The sequence below is a fragment of the Kogia breviceps genome, chromosome X (assembly GCF_026419965.1).
Source record: "Kogia breviceps isolate mKogBre1 chromosome X, mKogBre1 haplotype 1, whole genome shotgun sequence".
Classification (NCBI taxonomy): Eukaryota; Metazoa; Chordata; class Mammalia; order Artiodactyla; family Physeteridae; genus Kogia; species Kogia breviceps.
In genome coordinates this window covers 48851487-48871016 of record NC_081330.1, presented here as the reverse complement: position 1 = coordinate 48871016, position 19530 = coordinate 48851487, and the positions used below count along the sequence as shown (strand labels likewise).

General features: G+C 39.1%; 1 pseudogene; it reads right to left on the bottom strand.

Moving 5' to 3' along the window:
- Positions 1–9622: 9622 nt before the first annotated feature.
- Positions 9623–10515, bottom strand: LOC131748953 (spermidine synthase pseudogene; annotated as a pseudogene).
- Positions 10516–19530: the final 9015 nt, after the last annotated feature.

Below are 19530 nucleotides of genomic sequence, written 5' to 3'. Positions count from 1 at the left end.
ATGCACAGCTCTGGTATGAGTAAATGCACTATTTGATTTTTCCATAGCATTGTTCTTTCAAGTTACTACGGAAGGCTTAAAAATGGCTACTTGTCAAGGATAACCATTTGTTGGGCAAATAACAGAAAACTATTGTATTTATGAACTTTATTCATATCCTCGGAAGGAAAGATGACTAACAAAATATTAGTGGACTGATAAATATTTACTGATTAATTAAGAGGTTGCAGTGGCCACAATTCTTTGGTTTTTAAACATAAAATTGAGTCTGGACAGGCATCAATATATAAGGCATCTTCTCTTTTTTGCCCAAGACGGCTTATGACATAGTCTAGATGAGTCAGACCAAACAAATGTCTCCTGTGTTTTTCCAGAATAAACATTTCCCAGAGGCAGAACTCTGCCTTCAGCTTTGCCTATTAAAGCACAGAGCTGCTTGAGCTTTTCTTATAAACAGAAGGAAGAGGAAGGGATGGAGGAGGAGGGGGAGAAACACAGGCAAAGTTTCTAAATGAATAAACTAAACATTGAGCCTCTTGAGAAAAACCATCAGGTTTGATTGATTGTTTTTGTGTTTGGTGAGTTGTATGTTTGTTTCAGAAAGACCTCTACAGCCACAGACAAAAGCAAACAAACAAACAAAACTAACAACAACAGAAATTGGAGAAGTGACTCAGCCTCTGAAGACTATCTAGAACAATCATAAACTGATGAAGCTCTAATTAAATGACCCTCTGACAAGTAAGAAAAACAAACAAAAAAAATGAAACAATACCAAAAAAATCACCATCATCAAGATGTCCAAGCATGTGCAATAAAGTCTCCAAGGAGACTTTTCTGGATCCAGACTGTAAAGCAGAGGAAGCAAAAGAATGATGAATAATGAACAGTGAAGCATGTCAATTCCATGGTTGCTAAAGAAAGGAATTTCACCCTGGGAATCAAGAACAATCTCTTGATAGCTTAGTATAATTATATCATCAGCCAGTAGAGAATACTTTTGATTGGAACAGGTCTTTAATATACTAGAAAGGCCTTCACAGAGGATCTGTCTAAAGTACAGTAAATAACAGCAGCTTTTGAAAGTCTGTCTTTTTGGTTTTAGAAATAAAATTCCCCTTACTAATGCAATCACTTCATGCAAGGGGGCTGCGATCTATTCCTTTTTTCATAAAATGAATAAATTGAGATTTCTTTTTAAAAAATTTCTGACATGTTTTACTTCAACCCCAGGTATATAATAGTTTCACATAATAGCCTCCTATAATCTATAGCTGGCAACTAAATACACAATCCAATACCCAAATCCTTGAGATATCTTTGACTGTCATGCTACAAATACTGTATCATTTACATATGTCTTTCTCTGAATGGTAGAAAAGTTCCTTTTTATATGTAACTTACAAAAGCCTCTTTAAAGCAAATACAATGAAATCGTGGCTGATCAGAAAATATGAAGCCCAATGAACTGTAGTAAGTCAGGAATGGCATAAGCCACTTTAACAAACTGATGTCAAGGTCATTTGGAGAGAGAAGAGATACACACAAACACTCCCTCGGACAGATTTTGTGGAAGAATGGATTACATCTGTATGTTACAAAGTAAATTATATTATTAAGAAGATTGAAATCCATCAAACTCAAAACTTCCTTAGAACTGTGTGAAATAATGCATTTAAAGATCTGAAGGCTGTACATCTAATCCACTTGGTTCTCAAGATTTCTGAATTCTAATAAAGAAAGGCACTTGCTGACAGACCAAGAATGTGGAAATTACAGTGGTATAATTCAAAGCACAGTATATAGTAAGTGAACTGTGTGCATCAGAATCACCCAAAGTATTTAGCAGGAAGACTGATATCATCATTAACATTTGAGAAACACTGATTTAGTATTTATTCTGGGTTATCCCTTGATGCTCAAGTCTTTCTAACCTCTTTGTTTGAAAAGTTATTCAATATGCTAAATCAACGTGTTGCCCTGTTCTCAAATGACAGCAACAAACAAGGTCTTTATGGGATTTTAAAAAATAGTACTTTTTTGTATTTTGCAAACCCCTATATCCATTGTCCACGTTTATTTATGTAAAGGTCAGGTCTAGGCCTTTGGGGAACTTCAGTCTAAAAGGTTTGTTGAGACATAAAGTGGTGAAATATTGATACTATTTTAAGCTATAATTTCCTAGAGGGCAGAGAATGTTTAACTGAACCATGAACATATGGGAAAATGTTTAAAAAGACAAACGTTTTTATGATGATGACTATTAGCAAAAATAGAAAAGTACAGTTTAATATTGACTCAGTAGAATATGAGAAACACTCAGTGAATGTTTTATACCCCCCCACACACAAAAAAGCCAGTTAACAGTTTTTGCTGAGCATGGGGGAAAAAATTGCTATATCTTCCAATTTAGACACTGTAGTCAATGAAATCTGCAGAAGGTTCACAGAGTCATGGTTTACAATAAGCTACAACACTTTCCATGTCTTTCTGGTGAACTTAATTGTCACAGTGTTTTGTTTGGTTTTGTTTTTGAGTTTAATCTGTTTGGGTTTTATTTTATTTATTTATTTTTTAATGCTTTTTTTAAACATCTTTATTGGAGTATAATTGCTTTACAATGGTGTGTTAGTTTCTGCTTTATAACAAAGTAAATCAGCTATACATATACATATATCCCCATATCTCTTCCCTCTTGTGTCTCCCTCCCTCCCACCCTCCGTATCCCACCCCTCTAGGTGGTAACAAAGCACCGAGTTGATCTCCCTGTGCTATGTGGCTGCTTCCCACTTGCTATCGGTTTTGCATTTGGTAGTATATATAAGTCCATGCTACTCTCTCACTTCGTCCCAGCTTACTGTTCCCCTCCCTGTGTCCTCAAGTCCATTCTCTAGTAGGTCTGCATCTTTATTCCCGTCCTGCCCCTAGGTTCTTCATGACCTATTTTTTTTTTTTAGATTCCATATACATGTGTTAGCATATGGTATTTGTTTTTTCTCTTTCTGACTTACTTCACTCTGTATGACAGACTCTAGGTCCATCCACCTCACTACAGATAACTCAATTTCGTTCCTTTTTATGGCTGAGTAATATTCCATTGTATATATGTGCCACATCTTCTTTATCCATTCATCCGATGATGGACACTTAGGTTGCTTCCATGTCCTGGCATTGTAAATAGAGCTGCAATGAACATTGGGGTACATGACTCTTTGAATTATGGTTTTCTCAGGGTATATATCCAGTAGTGGGATTGCTGGGTTGTATGGTAGTTCTATTTTTAGTTTTTAAGGAACCTCCATACTGTTCTCCATAGTGGCTGTATCAATTTACATTCCCACCAACAGTGCAAGAGTGTTCCCTTTTCTCCACACCCTCTCCAGCATTTATTGTTTGTAGATTTTTTGATGATGACCATTCTGAGTGATGTGAGGTGATATCTCATTGTAGGTTTGTGTGTGTTTGTGTGTGTATGTGTGTGTGTGTGTGTGTGTGTGTGTGGTATGCGGGCCTCTTACTGTTGTGGCCTCTCCCATTGCGGAGCACAGGCTCTGGACGCGCAGGCTCAGTGGCCATGGCTCACGGGCCTAGCTGCTCCGCGGTATGTGGGATCTTCCCAGACCAGGGCACGAACCCGTGTCCCTTGCATCGGCAGGCGGACTCTCAACCACTGTGCCACCAGGGAAGCCCCTCATTGTAGTTTTGATTTGCATTTCTCTAATGATTAATGATGTTGAGCATTCTTTCATGTATCACAGTTCTTTTAAACCCCATATGGGCAATTTCTATTGATTATAATGCTGCCTCCTGCTGAGAGCAAAACTTATCCACTGCACACTCCAGAGTGGGTAATCCTTGCCAGCAGGTCACTTATGCCTCCCAAGGTTTCCTTTTAACACAATTAATGATGATGATGATGATGATGGTGGTGATAATAATAATAATAATCCTTAATTCTTACTCAACACATTCTATTAAGATAGCTGCAAATTAAATAAGGTTCACAGAATGTCAGTTCCTTGACAGGGAAAACATAGGGTAGCCCAGTTACATTTTGATGGTAATTTGAGACTGTTTTTGGAAACTAGATCCTAAAGATATCCTTGAATTAAAAAGAGACTCAAAACACTTAATGAACAGCTATAAGACAACTGTAGATTTACTGTAAAGTTATGTCCTCTACTGTACAAAATTTTGCTTTTTATTTCCCATAACTCATATCAAAATAATTCCCAAAATGTGTATTTGTGGCAGGTGGCTTCTGTTCGGTAAAGGAGGAAAACAACCTCATAGTTCTTATAAGTTTTGCAAAATATACCTGCTTCCTATTCTAAAGAAATAAAAGGACTATACCAAAAAAAAAAAAAAAAACCCACAAAACCCAACTCCACCAATTATCAAATTTTCTAATGCATCCTTGTACCCTCAGTTGGTTCAAGAGTGAAGACAGCAGCTTTCATTTCAAAGATAAGATGAGGCCAAACATGTTTTCTGAAGTTCCAATTGTAGATGGGTCCAAAGTTGAGTTCAATTTCTCTTTAAGAAGATAAATATAAAACCTAAATCTATCTAGTATTCTCTATACACTTTTTGTCTTCCTATATGTTTCCTTTATTTTTTAAAGGTCCATTTGCATCACCATGTTTTAAAATGTCATTTGGTAATAAAGCTATAGTTATTCTTTCATTCATCCTTACTTCCTTGGAGAAGTAAAATGAAAGGGCTGGACAATCTGACCTTTATTATCCCTTATATAAGTCTATGATTATGGCATGACCATTAATGAACTACTTAATTGCCACTTCAATTAGAAGGAAAATACAGGCTGAGAGGAAGCACCTCCTGTTGGAATGCAGATATCTCAAATGCACTTGCACCAAACTATAAAGCTGTTTCTTATGAAGCAAAATTTATGATAAGGTACTTTTAATTGTTTGGAACCCATTCAAGGATAGTTATTGTCTAACTATAAGGCAGTATCATTTCAAGAGGAGGAACCTACCAAAAGCAGTGAAAGCCTTTATACCATCATTGAAAAAACAGGTATTTAGAACTATCATAGTCAGCTCAGGCTGCTGTAACAAAATACCATTGCCTCAGTGGCTTAAACAACAGAAATTTATTTCTCACAGTTCTGGAAGCTAGAATCTCCAAGAGCAATGTGCTGGCAAGGTAGGTTTCATTCTGAGGCCTCTTCTCTGGCTTGCAGATGGCCACCATCTCTCTGTGAGGTAACATGACCTCTTCATTGTGTATGCACAGGAAAAGAGAGAGAGCAAGCTCTCTGGTATCTCTTCTTATAAGGGCATTAATCCCATCATAAGAGTCCCACCTTCATGACCTCATCTAATCCTAATTATCTCCCCAAAGCCCCATCTTCAAATACCACCACATTGGAGTTTAGGTCTTCAACATACACATTTGGGGGGGGACACCAACATTTGGTCCATAACGATCAGGTTACCTGCCAGCACAAACTTGTCATCTTTGCTAAGAGACACAGATTTAAAGGACTAAGAGTCAATACATTGAATGCAATATGAAATAAGAGTTGAACAGCAGAAGCATCTAATCTGAATAATTCCTTTTCACTGTGAAAAAAAAGTACCACCTCTGCCAATAAACTTGTTTTTTGCCCAGGCTGGCTATTTAAATGCCCTAATTCTTTACTCCACCTTGTCTATTTATGCACTAGCATTACAATCATTTCTGTGGTGAAATCGACTGAGAAAGTATTTTTTTCCAAGTTGGCTTTAGTGTCTAATTCCTCCCTTCAAAAAGTGAAAATGCAGTGTTCAGGAGGCCTGTTTCATCACTAGAGATGAATTACTCCACCCAGTTGGGACTCTGACGTCCTCGTATTAACTAAAGGTCCAGATTCAGCAGTACACTGTGGAAACAGTAAACTAAGGCACAAATTTTGTCACTGTTTGTCATCATGGTGCATCTGTTTTCCCACTTTCAGAAGGTACCAACTCTTAGGAAGACTGGAAGGGCAACTGCTATGGTCTGAATGTTCATGTCCCCCCAGAATTCATTTGCTGAAATCCTAACTCCTACGGTGATGGTATTAGTAGGTGAGGCCTTTGGAAGGTGCTTAGGTCATGAGTGCAGAGCCCTCATGAATGAGATGTGTTCTTATAAAAGAGGCTCCAGAGAGACTCTATGCCCCTTCCATCAAGCAAGGATACATGAAATCTATAGAAGAGAGCCCTCATCCCACCATGATGGCACCCTGATCTCTGCCTTCCAACCTCCAGAACTGTAAGAAAAATTTCTGTTGTTTATAAGCTACCCAGTCTGGTCTTTTGTTATAGCAGTCCAGGCAGACTAAAACAGTACTTCGTTTAAGAAACGTTCCACAAAGCTCAGATTTCACAGAGCAAAATATAAAATACAATTTTAGGATAGTAATATTGGGTATCTGGTTTTCTTAAAATTTCTAACTATAATTCAACACGATTTTGGATTCTGGTCATCTAAATACATATTTCTTGGTTTTGTTTTCTGTTTAAGAAACCACTGATCGGGCTTCCCTGGTGGCGCAGTGGTTGAGAGTCCGCCTGCCGATGCAGGGGACACGGGTTCGTGCCCCGGTCCGGGAAGATCCCACATGCCGCGGAGCAGCTGGGCCCGTGAGCCACGGCCGTTGAGCCTGCGCGTCCGGAGCCTGTGCTCCGCAACGGGAGAGGCCACAACACTGAGAGGCCCGCGTACCGCAAAAAAAAAAAGAAAAAAAGAAACCACTGAACCACTGCTGACTCAGTGGTTTGTGCACAGAATTCTTCTTCATATTCTAGAATGGTCAGTTCAATAATCTCTGCCTCCAATGGTACCCCAAAACTTCTACAATAAAACAGATTTATTTTTGCTCTTTTCAGTTATTTCAATCCCTGATGTGGTCACCAGTGGCTCCTTTTGTTAATCATACAATATTATAAATTCACATACATTGGGACCACTGGAGCTACTTTGAGATAAGCAGATTTCAAATTAATTCATGCCTACTAATTTTGAGATCTGAGTTGAAGTTTCTTAGTCCTGTGTCACTTCACGGATATGACAATCGTAATCAGTTTCTACACACAAAGTATGAGCAATTTAGAGATCTAAAATTAGTGTGTGAAAATTATTTAAATGAGTGCTGCATAAGAGATTAATCAGGTCACGGGAATGGCTAGAGTGTCCCAAATCTGAGTTCTCATTTATTTTCTTCTCTACTAATTGTCTAACCAAAGGTAGCACAAATTTCATTTGGTGAACTTATAGTACAGTGTTTTGTTTTTTTTTCAAACCTACAATGATCTAGCATCCATAGGTGAATTTAAACATTTTTGTCCATTTTCTGACTGAAGATTTTTTTCAAAAGGAATGTCCAATAAAGTTTAGCATGCAGTGAATTAATAAACATTGCTGATCAATAGGAACATGAACTAGATGACTTTGTCTTGCTAATCGTATGTTTTAATCACTTGGTTTATGACTTCTACATACAAACCCTTATTACATGTCCTTTTAGTCAAGCAAAACTGGGGCAATTTTGAAGCTTACAATTTAGTTTCAGCTATTTTTACAAAATAGAAAACTTATGAAACTGTTTACCTGTCCTAAACACATAAGGAAGAAAATCTAAACACAACCCCACAATCCATGTCATTTACATATAATTTCCATTTTCATTCTTTTTAATACCATATTATAAAATAGAATTTCCTTTATTGACAAAGTTTAACTAACTGAAGTTTGAGTGAGTGTTGGTTTCTGGCTTTATAATTGTTTTAACATTATAACTTTTAAAAAAGATGTTTTCTTATAACATCTCTAATTACCAGAAAACATTGTAAGATGCATTTTGGAGTTGTAAACCCAATAGCATGTATCAGTCATGTTTTAAATACTTATTTGATGAATGAATCAAGGAGTCTTCCTCTTCCACATTCCAAGGAAGATTTCCAGTACTTAGTGGGCAAAATGGTTATAGCTCATAATCTCTACTGTTACATCAATGTCTAAGCCTGTATAAGGTTATACCTACATCTCAAGCAAGAAATACAGATCTTTGCATAGTTTCCATAACGAAAGGCAAGATCCAGGGCTTCCCTGGTGGCGCAGTGGTTGGGAGTCAGCCTGCCGATGCAGGGGATGTGGGTTCGTGCCCCGATCCGGGAGGATCCCACGTGCCGCGGAGCGGCTGGGCCTGTGAGCCATGGCCGCCGAGCCTGCGCGTCCGGAGCCTGTGCTCGCAACGGAAGAGGCCACAACAGTGAGAGGCCCGCGTACCGCAAAAAAAAAAAAAAAAAAATCACTAAAAAGAAAGGCAAGATCCAATGAGGCAGTGTGCAAATTGTATACCAGAACACTTGTAGTTGGATTGTGAAAGAATTTCAGGGTCAGATTTGGCTGATCACCTAGTAGGTGTTGGGAGGCACACCAACTTTCAATCCTAGCTAGGGTCAGAGAGCCTGTTCCTAGGTAGCATATATATTTCCAAGCCCCATCACTGTTACCTTCCACCTCCTTTTAAAAAAACATTTGCCATAAGTAAAGCCAACAAGACACTCAGAGAATCCAGGCATAAATGTTTATGCATTTGGCATTATTATGCAAGTTTGGGAGAAAACAAAAAGTGAGTCAGAATTTAATTGAGGGTGTTTATATAACACAGCTGTACATGACCAAGTATGTTACCACAACATTCTACATTTAGCTTTCTGGAGCCCAAGGCAGACTTAAGATCTAGAATGGGCCTCTTCTCTGGAAAAAACCTTCTCAGGATCTTTTATCTTCATCAAAGAGGATTATTTCCACCTCCATCCCATAGCTCTAATGGGTGCTAGATAACACACGCCTACTCAAATAGGCTTCAGATATTTGGAATCTAGGCAAATGGGGCCTTAATTATTATTCAGTGGGCTTGAATTTTACTCTACTAATTTTGAGTGAATGAAGAGCATTCAGGAAAACTCGCCTGTTTCATTTTTGTGGTTTTCTTCTGTTTCTCCTTTCCGTTTCTTGAGCCCTGCCTTTCTTTTTACAGCAGGCAAGAGATTCACTTAAAGTGAAGGAAGGGAATAGTGAGAGAGAGACTATTTCTGCCCCAATTTCAGCTTCTGGGTCCAGATACTACCCTATGACCCACCACTTTAACATTAATTTATGCTTTAGCTTCTTTGTGAATAGCCAATTTGTAGCTCATCAAAATACTCTCTCCTCCTCCAAGACATAAACTCTACTATGACGTTCTCAGCTACTAGTGGCTTAGAAGAGAAACTTCATTTCCCCCAAATCAGGCTCTTGCATACTCAAAACTAAACAGTATACAAACGTCTTGCGTTGAGTTCCTAATATTGGCAGAATATTTGTTCTCGTTGTTCTAGATACACGTGTTTGGTGAGTGAGGGGCGACAAAGGTGGAGATGGTGCTGTACGCACCTGGTATAAACTTGCAAGCTGAACGCCACACAGAAAGTCCTAACAGGGCAGGCCGGGCAGCATTCTGGGGCCTGTAACACTGGATTGGGAAGCGAGCCTGCAGGAGTCTCGTCCAGGGCTGGCGGCGTCCAGCCACCCTGGAGGCTCGCTGGCCGGAGGTCCTGGGCGGCACCGGCAGTGGCACCTGGGCTCAGCACACATCATTCAGGGCTTCGCGGACAAACTCCCGCAGGACTAAGGGTGCCTGATGTACATCAGAGTTGTAGTATTTCAGCTGCATCTGTTCCACCTGCTTCTGCGTCAGCTGCTGCACGGGCTCCAGGAAGTTGGTGCTTGGATTTTTGCTACACAGTATGAAGCCAATTTGGCAGCTGGGGTAGGTGGGGATGGTGCAGTAAGCGTAGCCCACCACCGGGAAGAGTGATTTGCAGAACTTCCGTATCACCTTGATGAGGTCCAGGTGCAGCCACTGACACTCGCCCTGGCAGCAGAGGATGCCACCCTCCTTCAGGGCCATCTTCATGAGCTGGTAACAGGAATCCTTGAATAGACTCTCAGCAGGGCCCAGGGGGTCTGAGGAGTCAGTGATAATGCCATCGAAAGCATCCTGTTTCTGTTTCATGAACTCAAAACCATTATCCACACGTAGGATGAGCTTTGAGCTCGAGTAGCCAACGGCCATGCCCGGCAGGAACTTCTTGGAGACTTGAACGACATCCTCGTCATCCTCGTCGATCTCGCACTGGACCACGGACTCCACAGAGGAATGCTTCACCACCTGCCGCAGGACACCCCCATCCCCGCCCCCGACGATCAGCACCTTGCGTGGATTGGGGTGGCAGCAGAGGGGCAAGTTGGCTATCATCTCCTGGTAGGAGAACTCGTCCCTCTCTGTGCACTGGATGACATCATCCAACACCAGACGTTACCGTAGCTATTACTGCGGAAGACAAGGATATCCTGGTACCGTGAGCGCTGATGGTGTAGCAGCTGCTTCGCCTGCAGCGACTGGGCCTGGCCGGGCCATGGGCTGCACGTCTAGCGGAACCAGATGGCGGCGGGGCCGTCGGGGCCGGGCTCCATGGCTGGCAGGCTGGTGGGCGGGCGGACTCGAGGCCGGGGGAGCGGGATTCCGGCCCGGGACTGCAGGCAGCGCGGAGCCGCAGCACAACGGGAACAGCCCCACCCAGCGCCCTCGCCTCGCCCTAACTCCGCCCACGCCCTACCACCAACGGCGGGGCGGAGCCTGCTGGTAGGGGTGAAACTCTAAACCTCTTTGCAGAGGCCTTTGGTATCTTTTTATCTCCTAGCCATTTCTTATCATTAACATTATGTCTCCAGATCACTGTGTCACTTCTGTATGGCATAATCCCCTCCCAGCACTTCTGGGAATATCCACTAGAGAGCACAAGATGTGCTGTGCCCACTTACCAAGCAAACACATTTAATACAAAATTATAAAAATGATATTTCATTACCAGAAAATATGCGTGTCCTAGAATAAAATTAGTTTTCACTATGAAAGTGGTTTCTTCCGTTCCCCACTGCACAGCTTGACAAACTCATAGCCAATGTCACGAAGACCAAATAGACCCAGGCCCATTTTGACCTGGATGGAGAGTTTGCCAGGATTTGGGACTCTCAGTGTTAAAACTGGGGAAGTCTCCGGCAAACCAGTGGGTTTGATCACCTGAAGACCAACTAAAAGTACTGGATAGCGCTACTGTCAAGAAAATCAAAGCCTCTTATCTGCTCTCTGCTGGAATGTACCTTTCTCATTAAACTTGAAGTCACTGATGATTTCCTCTCTTACTATATAACATTGCTTCCTACCTGGTGCTACCGCCTTCTCCACAAAGACAAAATTCTGTGTCCTCTAGTTTTCTTGTTATTATGGTTGCTGTTTTGACCAAAAGATACGAATTTCTTTTGAAATTGTCACCTTAAAGACTCTCATGATAGTTTCTGGCATCATGGTACCATAATTCCATTTCCCCCTTCATCTCACCAATGAAAGTAGCTTGGGTTTTGCTGACTACCTCATGACACTTGCACGCGCATTACATTTATCTTGCCATCACAATAACAGATATTGTTCCCATTTCCTGATGAGAAAATAGAGACTAAGTGGAATCAGGTGACTGGCATTGGTTGTAGAACTAGTCACAGGATAAGCCTACTCCGAATCATGGCCTTGGCTTTCCATATTAATAATGACTCTCCTTTTTCTAGACTATATGTCAAATATACCTAACACCTATAATCACAGAAGAAATGTGACCTAAAGCTTGTAGATTAAAAGATCTACTGGAAAATATTTTCTCAGCCCTGTCTTGTGTGTAGCTTAGATAGCTTCATGGTTGACTTTTCTAATTACTCTCATGAGACCATAAAATCCAACTCTCTGACAGAATGCTATTGAGTTGCTTTCCTTTATTTTTACCTTGAATATGCTGTTTATGTTTTAAATGTTCATGGTAAACATTACTCAGACTGTATATTCCCATAATATTTCAAAAGAAAACCATATTCAGGAGCCTGAAAAATGAGGCGGGGAGAAATAGCAGTCCTGAATTTTCATTTTACTCAAAGTACCCCTGATCAAAGATTGAATTTCAGGACACCAGACCAAATAATTTTTCTTCAAAATTGAAGATAAAATCCTCTTTATTTTATTTTTCCTATTTGCCATGCAAGGAAAAAAAATACGTGACAGTAATCCATAATTCACTTTATTGGAAGAAATTTCTTGGGAATCATATTCTAGAAATGGCTATAGTCTGGCAATTCTAGAATCTATAATAAAGAAGTCATTTCAAAGGAATTTTCCAAATAAAACCTTTTCACTTTGAAAAATGGCTCTGCTTTAGTCAAATTCACACAATGAAGGGAAAATAAAAGCCTAAAGTTAATTCTGTAAGAGTATAGGAATACATGCAAGCTTTGATACAAATTAATGGCATGGAATCAAAACACAAACTTGAACAGTTTATTGGGCAGAATATCTGCAAAGTTAAAATATACACAGAGGCAGTAGTTATGAATGTGAAGAAAAATATCAAAACAAAGATCACTGAAAGGCAGACTTATAGTTCAGCTTTAACTGCCTACAGGGAAGTTTTTATTTGAATTCAGTTCATCCTAGACGATTCCAAAATGGGAGTTCACTGAACCCTAACTTACAAAGGGAACTGACAGCCAGTCAGGTACATTTCACTCCAGTCAGTTAGAGCTGATGTTGCCTTCATGGATTTATGGTACTCCCAGGGATCTATCTGTCTATCTATACAGCTCACCCCAACTGTAGGGAAATGAGTATAAACAATATAGACTTCCAATCTACAGGTATAATATATAAATGATTAACAACCTTAACACCCTCAATTTTATTTCTTATATTGTAATACTTGTGTGGCTCAGATTTACATAACAGAACTATACAACGTTTGTTGTAAGAAACATGCCTGTCCCTAACAATTCTCGTAATGTGCCTCTTTATTTAACACTGTTGCTTTAAGATTTACAAACTATATGTTGTTCAAACTAGTATCCTATTAAACTGTAACTTTAAAAGTACAAAACATAACTTACCATAATTTATAAATCAATGATTACCATTTGTAGGACAGTGCTTGGTAAACTGAATAAGATAAATAGGTGTTTAAACATCTACCTTTACACCTCTGGTACTTTATGATCAGTTTAGGAGGGAATGAAATCACAATCATTTGTGAAATAGTGTCATCAAATCATTAAAGCCATCAGGTTCTAACATTCCCAGAAAAATGGCCTTATTAAAATAGACTGATGAACTATATTATATCATGAACCTGGGTAGCCCCATTCTACATTTAATTTAACATATCCAAAAATATCATAAAGCTGAAAAGACATTCAAATGAAATAAATATATACTTTCCATTTGATTATTATAGTAATCTATCACATTGAAATAATGCAGTGTGTCCTATCAAAGCAAGGTTCCTGCTATACTTCAAAGACTATAGCCAAGACAGTAAAATATCCTTCATGTTTCACATATATTACCTTTCATCCACTAGGAACATCTATTTTTAATAGGTTTACTTATATCTTTGGGGTAGAAGAGAGCCAAGTAGTATTATTAAAGTTGTAAGATTGTAAGAAAAGATTTGATGATTTTAGCACAGTATTGAGAACTATTTATTGGTTCTTTAAAAAATTATATGTCTTCAACTGTTAATGATGCATACTGAACTATTTATGGATGAAATATGATGAATTTGCTTTAAAATATTCCAGGACAAAAAGAAAATGGGTGGGATAGATGAAACAAGATTGGAATGGTGTTAATAATCATGTAAATTGGGTGATAGTTACATGGAATTGATTATATTATTCTACTTTTGTGTGTATGTGGAAATTTCTGTAATAAATTTTTTAAAATTATTATTATAATTCATTCTATCTTCATGGGACTTAACTCTAGTAAGTGTGATTTAGTGATGTATATGAACTTTATATAAAAACACCATGTTTTATTCTTTTCTAAATCCAAACATGAAAAAAACTGACCTGTAAATGATATTCTACCACAAATACAGAACTGCTGAAAGTGTAAAATCAGCAAGATTTTGTGAGACCGATTCCTGAAGTGATTTAACTGATGCCTTTATGTCTCAAAAGCAGTAGGAGAAACAAAGGATCAAATTTAGGCATAGGTTCCCTGACATGAATCAATCAACTATTTAGTTAGAAACACACTAGAGGCTGTAAAACATACAATAAAATAGGCAAGACATTGCCCCACCTGTCAAAAAGTTTCCAGATCAGCAGAAGAGACAACATTAGCACACACCAAACAGCAGATAGTTGAAAGCTGAAATGCATGGCCCAAGTAGTAATTATAAAGGAATTTATCAAAAGGAGAGTTTTGTGAAAGTCCCACATAAAAGATCAGAATTGAAACGGTTGTTTTAAAATGGATAACATTTGGGGAAGCAGGATAAGGTATTGTGTTGCATGTAGAGAGTTCAACACAAGTGAAAACATTAAAAGTCAACATGGTATGTAGATATTAAAGAGAGCATGAACCCTAGAGCAAGGGACACATGTAAAGGAATAATAATAATGATAACAGTAATAATAATAATAGCAGACATTCTGTGCAAGGCACTATTAATAATACCCCAATTTTGTAAATGAGGGAACAGGCACAGAGAGATTAAGAAATGTGCCCGAGGTCATAGAGTTTATGTAATGATGGAGCAAGGTTTTGAACCCAGTCTAGTTTCAGGATACATGTGCTGACTCCCATGGCATACTACTCAGTAGGAAATAGGACTTGATAGGTAGTTTGGGAGCAGATAATAAAAGTCAGACAGAGGACTTTCCAATTGATGCTAACCATATTGGTGCCTGACAGCCAAATAACATGGGGACAGAATTGTGGCTGCACCATCCATTCATAGAGCTCATTTCTGATCCTAAAGCTGACTTCTCTCCCATCTTCACTTCAAATAACCACTACTTTTATGGACTATCCAAAATTGTTCGGCCTAGAAGTTGAGAGCTAACTTTTGCTCTCTCAAGTCAAAGAATCATAAAAATGTGGCACTAAGTTTAAGCAACTTGGCTGAAAGCACATAACTTTGTGTTGGATCAAAGAACTAAAAATCCAAAGACTCTTGGTCTGAACCCCAGACTTCACATACAAATGTACACTTCTTCTCTCAGATCTATAATTCCATAGACTGAAACTAGAAGTGCATGTAACTGGATCCCAGCCATTTGTCTCACATCTAATGACACAATTTGGAAACTATTACACCATAATTCACAGCCTGTTGTGCTTTTTTTGCACATCAAGCACATAAAAATAAATAGTGCAAATATTTCTCATAATTCTTTCCATTATTATTAAGCTCAATATACACACCCCACTGTTTAACACTCGGAATAGATCCTGGAACCCAGAATAAAGGTATAGAATCTAAGATTATGATTATTAATAGTCTCCTCTCCTCATACTTTTCCTGTTGCCTCTGACCTTGACACCTGACTTGTTCTCAGACCTGTTGACTGAATTATGATTTTCACTCCTTTATTATCTATGAGAAGTATCTCCCCACCTTTAAGTCCAGAATTAACTCTTGAGGAGTAGAAAGCTTTTACATTGTCATATAGGAATGACTTTCCTGAACTCAGGTCACCAACCATGTTGGTTGGCCCCAGACTTTCCTGGTTTGGGCACTGAAAGTCCTGCATTCAACGAAAAGCACTCTGTCCCAGGCAAACCAGAACAGCTGGTCACCCTGGTGTCTGGCACACTGTCTAAAATGTTAGAAAAAGCAGGTGGGCCTGTCTCCATAGAGCTATTTGTGTATCTATGAGTTGTTTGATGAAACAAAAGGAATATGTGCAGGTAAAAAAAAAAAGAATAAAAAGTGAAACGCTCCCTCAGCCTTCTGGAGGGACATGTAATCCTAGCATGAGAACTCCTGCCACTTGGAAGAGAAGTGAGCCTTTTTCCTAAACCTGATATGATCTGTTGATAATCAGCTACAGGAAAGGTAAAAACACTTCCTAGTAACTCTTCAAGTTGCAGTAATGCTGCTAACATGCTGTGCTGGGGAAGTAAGATACCAATTTACCTGAAATTCAAACTAGCTCTTAATTAAAACTAATCATACAACACAGAATTTCTATATTGTAGTACACTGGCCCATGACCCAGTTTTCAGGAACTATAACAGTTTAGAAATGTTTCCTTTTATTGCAGCCGAAAACCCAGTATTAGCATTCAAGCAAAATGACTCACATTTATTATTAAGGTATTCTCTGTGAAAGTCACAATTTTACTGAAAGCAAAGCAGGGCAAAAAGAGGAAGCTGGTATTTGAGTAAAACACCTTCTCCTTAGATCCTTACTGAGTGTGGTCATGGCTTCTCAACACACACTCTAGTCTCAAAAATACTTGAGAAAGGATCTGTGAGTAAGAGTTCCCCTTCAGAAAACTTTAAGGAACCATTTTCCCCTCTTATAGACACTATGTTTGTGGGACAGCCAGGGAAGAAATGAATTTTATGTTAAAAACATCCAAAGATGTTTTGAAGACACTTCTCTCTTCTTTGAAGAGAAGTTGTTTGGAGGACCTAATGATACACAGGAAATGTATTTTTAAATTACATCTCATTTACAAAATATGATATGTGATTAATTATGAATTCTCTTAAGATGTTCCCCCGCCCCACCAAATAGTTTGAATGAGTCTAATGAAAATAAAAATCATGCCAGTCAGAACTGGATTTTAGATTGGAATTAATTATTTTATTTGCTCACTATAATACAGGGAAGATGACAAGAGAAGTTAGTATATTTATAAAGAAAACCAGGTGGAGGTAGTACATTTTATCATTACAGAACTTTTCTATAGAGCAAACACATTTGAGATTAAAAACTTAAATTATACATCACACTTTTGTAAATGCAGAGCAGAAGGTAAAAACATAAAACCTGGTTACTTTCAGATTTGTATGTCAAAATGGAGAGTTGATGTGTATATTTGAGGTTTTGTGAGAGGCCTTAAGCTTAGAGGGCTGAGGTGATGGATAATTTTCTTAAGGGTATACAGAAAATCAACTGCTATACACATTCCCTTGCAAAATTTCACTACAGATATACTGAGAATAGCAGTTGAAAAAAAAAAAAAAAAAAAAAACCAAGCAAACAAACAACCAGAAAAGCTAGGAAACAAAAAAGTGGAGGGGGTGTTGGGGGGGAAGAGTTACTTTGTTTTTGATGAGTTTGTATTTTCATGTATTTGACAATGAAAGCTATTACTAATAGAACTTAATGTTCCCTTCTTCTTGCACCCTGTGTGCAGAGGGCAGTACTGCTAGTTAAGGCATTATCCTCCATGGGGGAACCTGCCCTGTAGCCCTTCAAGGACAACAGAATCAGGAAAAGAATTTATTGTGCTCGCAATAGCAAGATAAAGGAAGGCTAGTACATCCAGAAGCTGCTGGATATATGGCCTGGCTTTGTTGTTTTCAGTATGTCATACCGCCAGTTTTGTTTTCCTTGCATGTGTCTTTAACACTGACTTGAAAGTTAGGGACCTGGGTTTTAAGTCTTGACTCTGACACTAACCGGCTATCTAAACTTAGGCAAGCCGTTTCACCTCTCAGAGCCTTGGACAAGAATAGTCACCAGATGACCCCTATGGGCATCATTCAGTGACTTAAAGTCAAAGTCAAAAGTGAAGGCAAAAAAAAAAAAAAAAAGTGAAGGCAATTTTTTGAACAATGTTATCTTAGATCAAATCACCCCAACTGTTCCGAGGTATACTGAGAGGCCGTATAGAAAAGTATTTATTCATGTGGCTGTAGAACCAAACTGTCCAGATCCACACCCTTCTTCTTATTACCTGTGTGACCTGTAGCAAATTTCTTCTCTGTGCACCCTGCTCCTGATCTATAAAAACAATGATGATAATAGAACCTAGCCCACAGGGTTATTATGAGGATTCACTGAAATAAGTCATATACAACCCTGAGAGCACTGCCTGTTTTACTTCTCATACAGTCAGGAAGAATTACTGAATTAATTAAGCTAGCTCCTCTCAGTAGAAGATGAGTTCAAGGGCACACATGGACCAGTGAGGCTTTTTTATTTTTTAAACTTCTTTATTGGAGTACAATTGCTTTACAATTGTGTTTTAGTTTCTGCTATATCACAAAGTGAACCAGCTATACATATACATATATCCCCATATCCCCCCACTCTTGCATCTCCCTCCCACCCTCCCTAATCCACCCCTCTAGGTGGTAACAAAGCACCAAGTTGATCTCCCTGTGCCATGTGGCTGCTTCCCACTAGCTATCTATTTTACATTTGGTAGTACATATATATGACCATGCCATTCTCTCACTTCGTCCAATCTTACCCTTCCCCCTTCCCGTGTTCTCAAGTCCATTCTCTACTTCAGCATCTTTATTCCTGTCCTGCCCCTAGGTTCATCAAAACCATTTGTTTTTTTGGTTTTTTTTAGATTCTATATATATGTGTTAGCATACGGTATTTGTTTTTCTCTTTCTGACTTGACACTCTATGACAGACTGTGTCCATCCACCTCACTACAAATAACTCAATTCCATTTCTTTTTATGGCTGAGTAATATTCCATTGTATATAGATGCCACATCTTCTTTATCCAGTCATCTGTCAGTGGACACTTAGGTTGCTTCCATGTCCTGGCTATTGTAAATAGAGCTGCAATGAACATTGTGGTACATGACTCTTTTTTTTTTTTTTTTTTTTTTTTATTGTGGTACGCGGGCCTCTCACTGTTGTGGCCTCTCCCATTGCGGAGTGCAGGCTCCGGACACGCAGGCTCAGCGGCCACGGCTCACGGGCCCAGCCGCTCTGCGGCATGTGGGATCTTCCCGGACCGGGGCACGAACCCGTGTCCCCTGCATTGGCAGGCGGATTCTCAACCACTGTGCCACCAGGGAAGCCCCCCATGACTCTTTTTGAATTATGGTTTTCTCAGGGTATATACCCAGCAGTGGGATTGCTGGGTCGTATGGTAGTTCTATTTTTAGTTTTTTAAGGAACCTCCATACTGTTCTCAATAGTGGCTGTATCAATTTACATTCCCACCAACAGTGCAATAGGGTTCCATTTTCTCCACACCCTCTCCACCATTTATTGTTGTAGACTTTTTGATGATGGCCATTCTGACCTGTGTGAGGTGATACCTCACTGTAGTTTTGATTTGCATTTATCTAATGATTAGTGACGTTGAGCATCCTTTCATGTGTTTATTGGCCATCTGTATATCTCCTTTGGAGAAATGTCTGTTTAGGTCTTCTGCCCATTTTTGGATTGGGTTGTTTGTTTCTTTGATATTGAGCTGCATGAGCTGCTTGTATATTTTGGAGATTAATCCTTTGTCAGTTGCTTCATTTGCAAATATTTTCTCCCATTCTGAGGGCTGTCTTTTCATCTTGTTTATGGTTTCTCTTGCTGTGCAAAACCTTTTAAGTTGTATTAGGTCCCATTTCTCTATTTTTGTTTTTACTTCCATTTCTCTAGGATGTAGGTCAAAAAGGATCTTA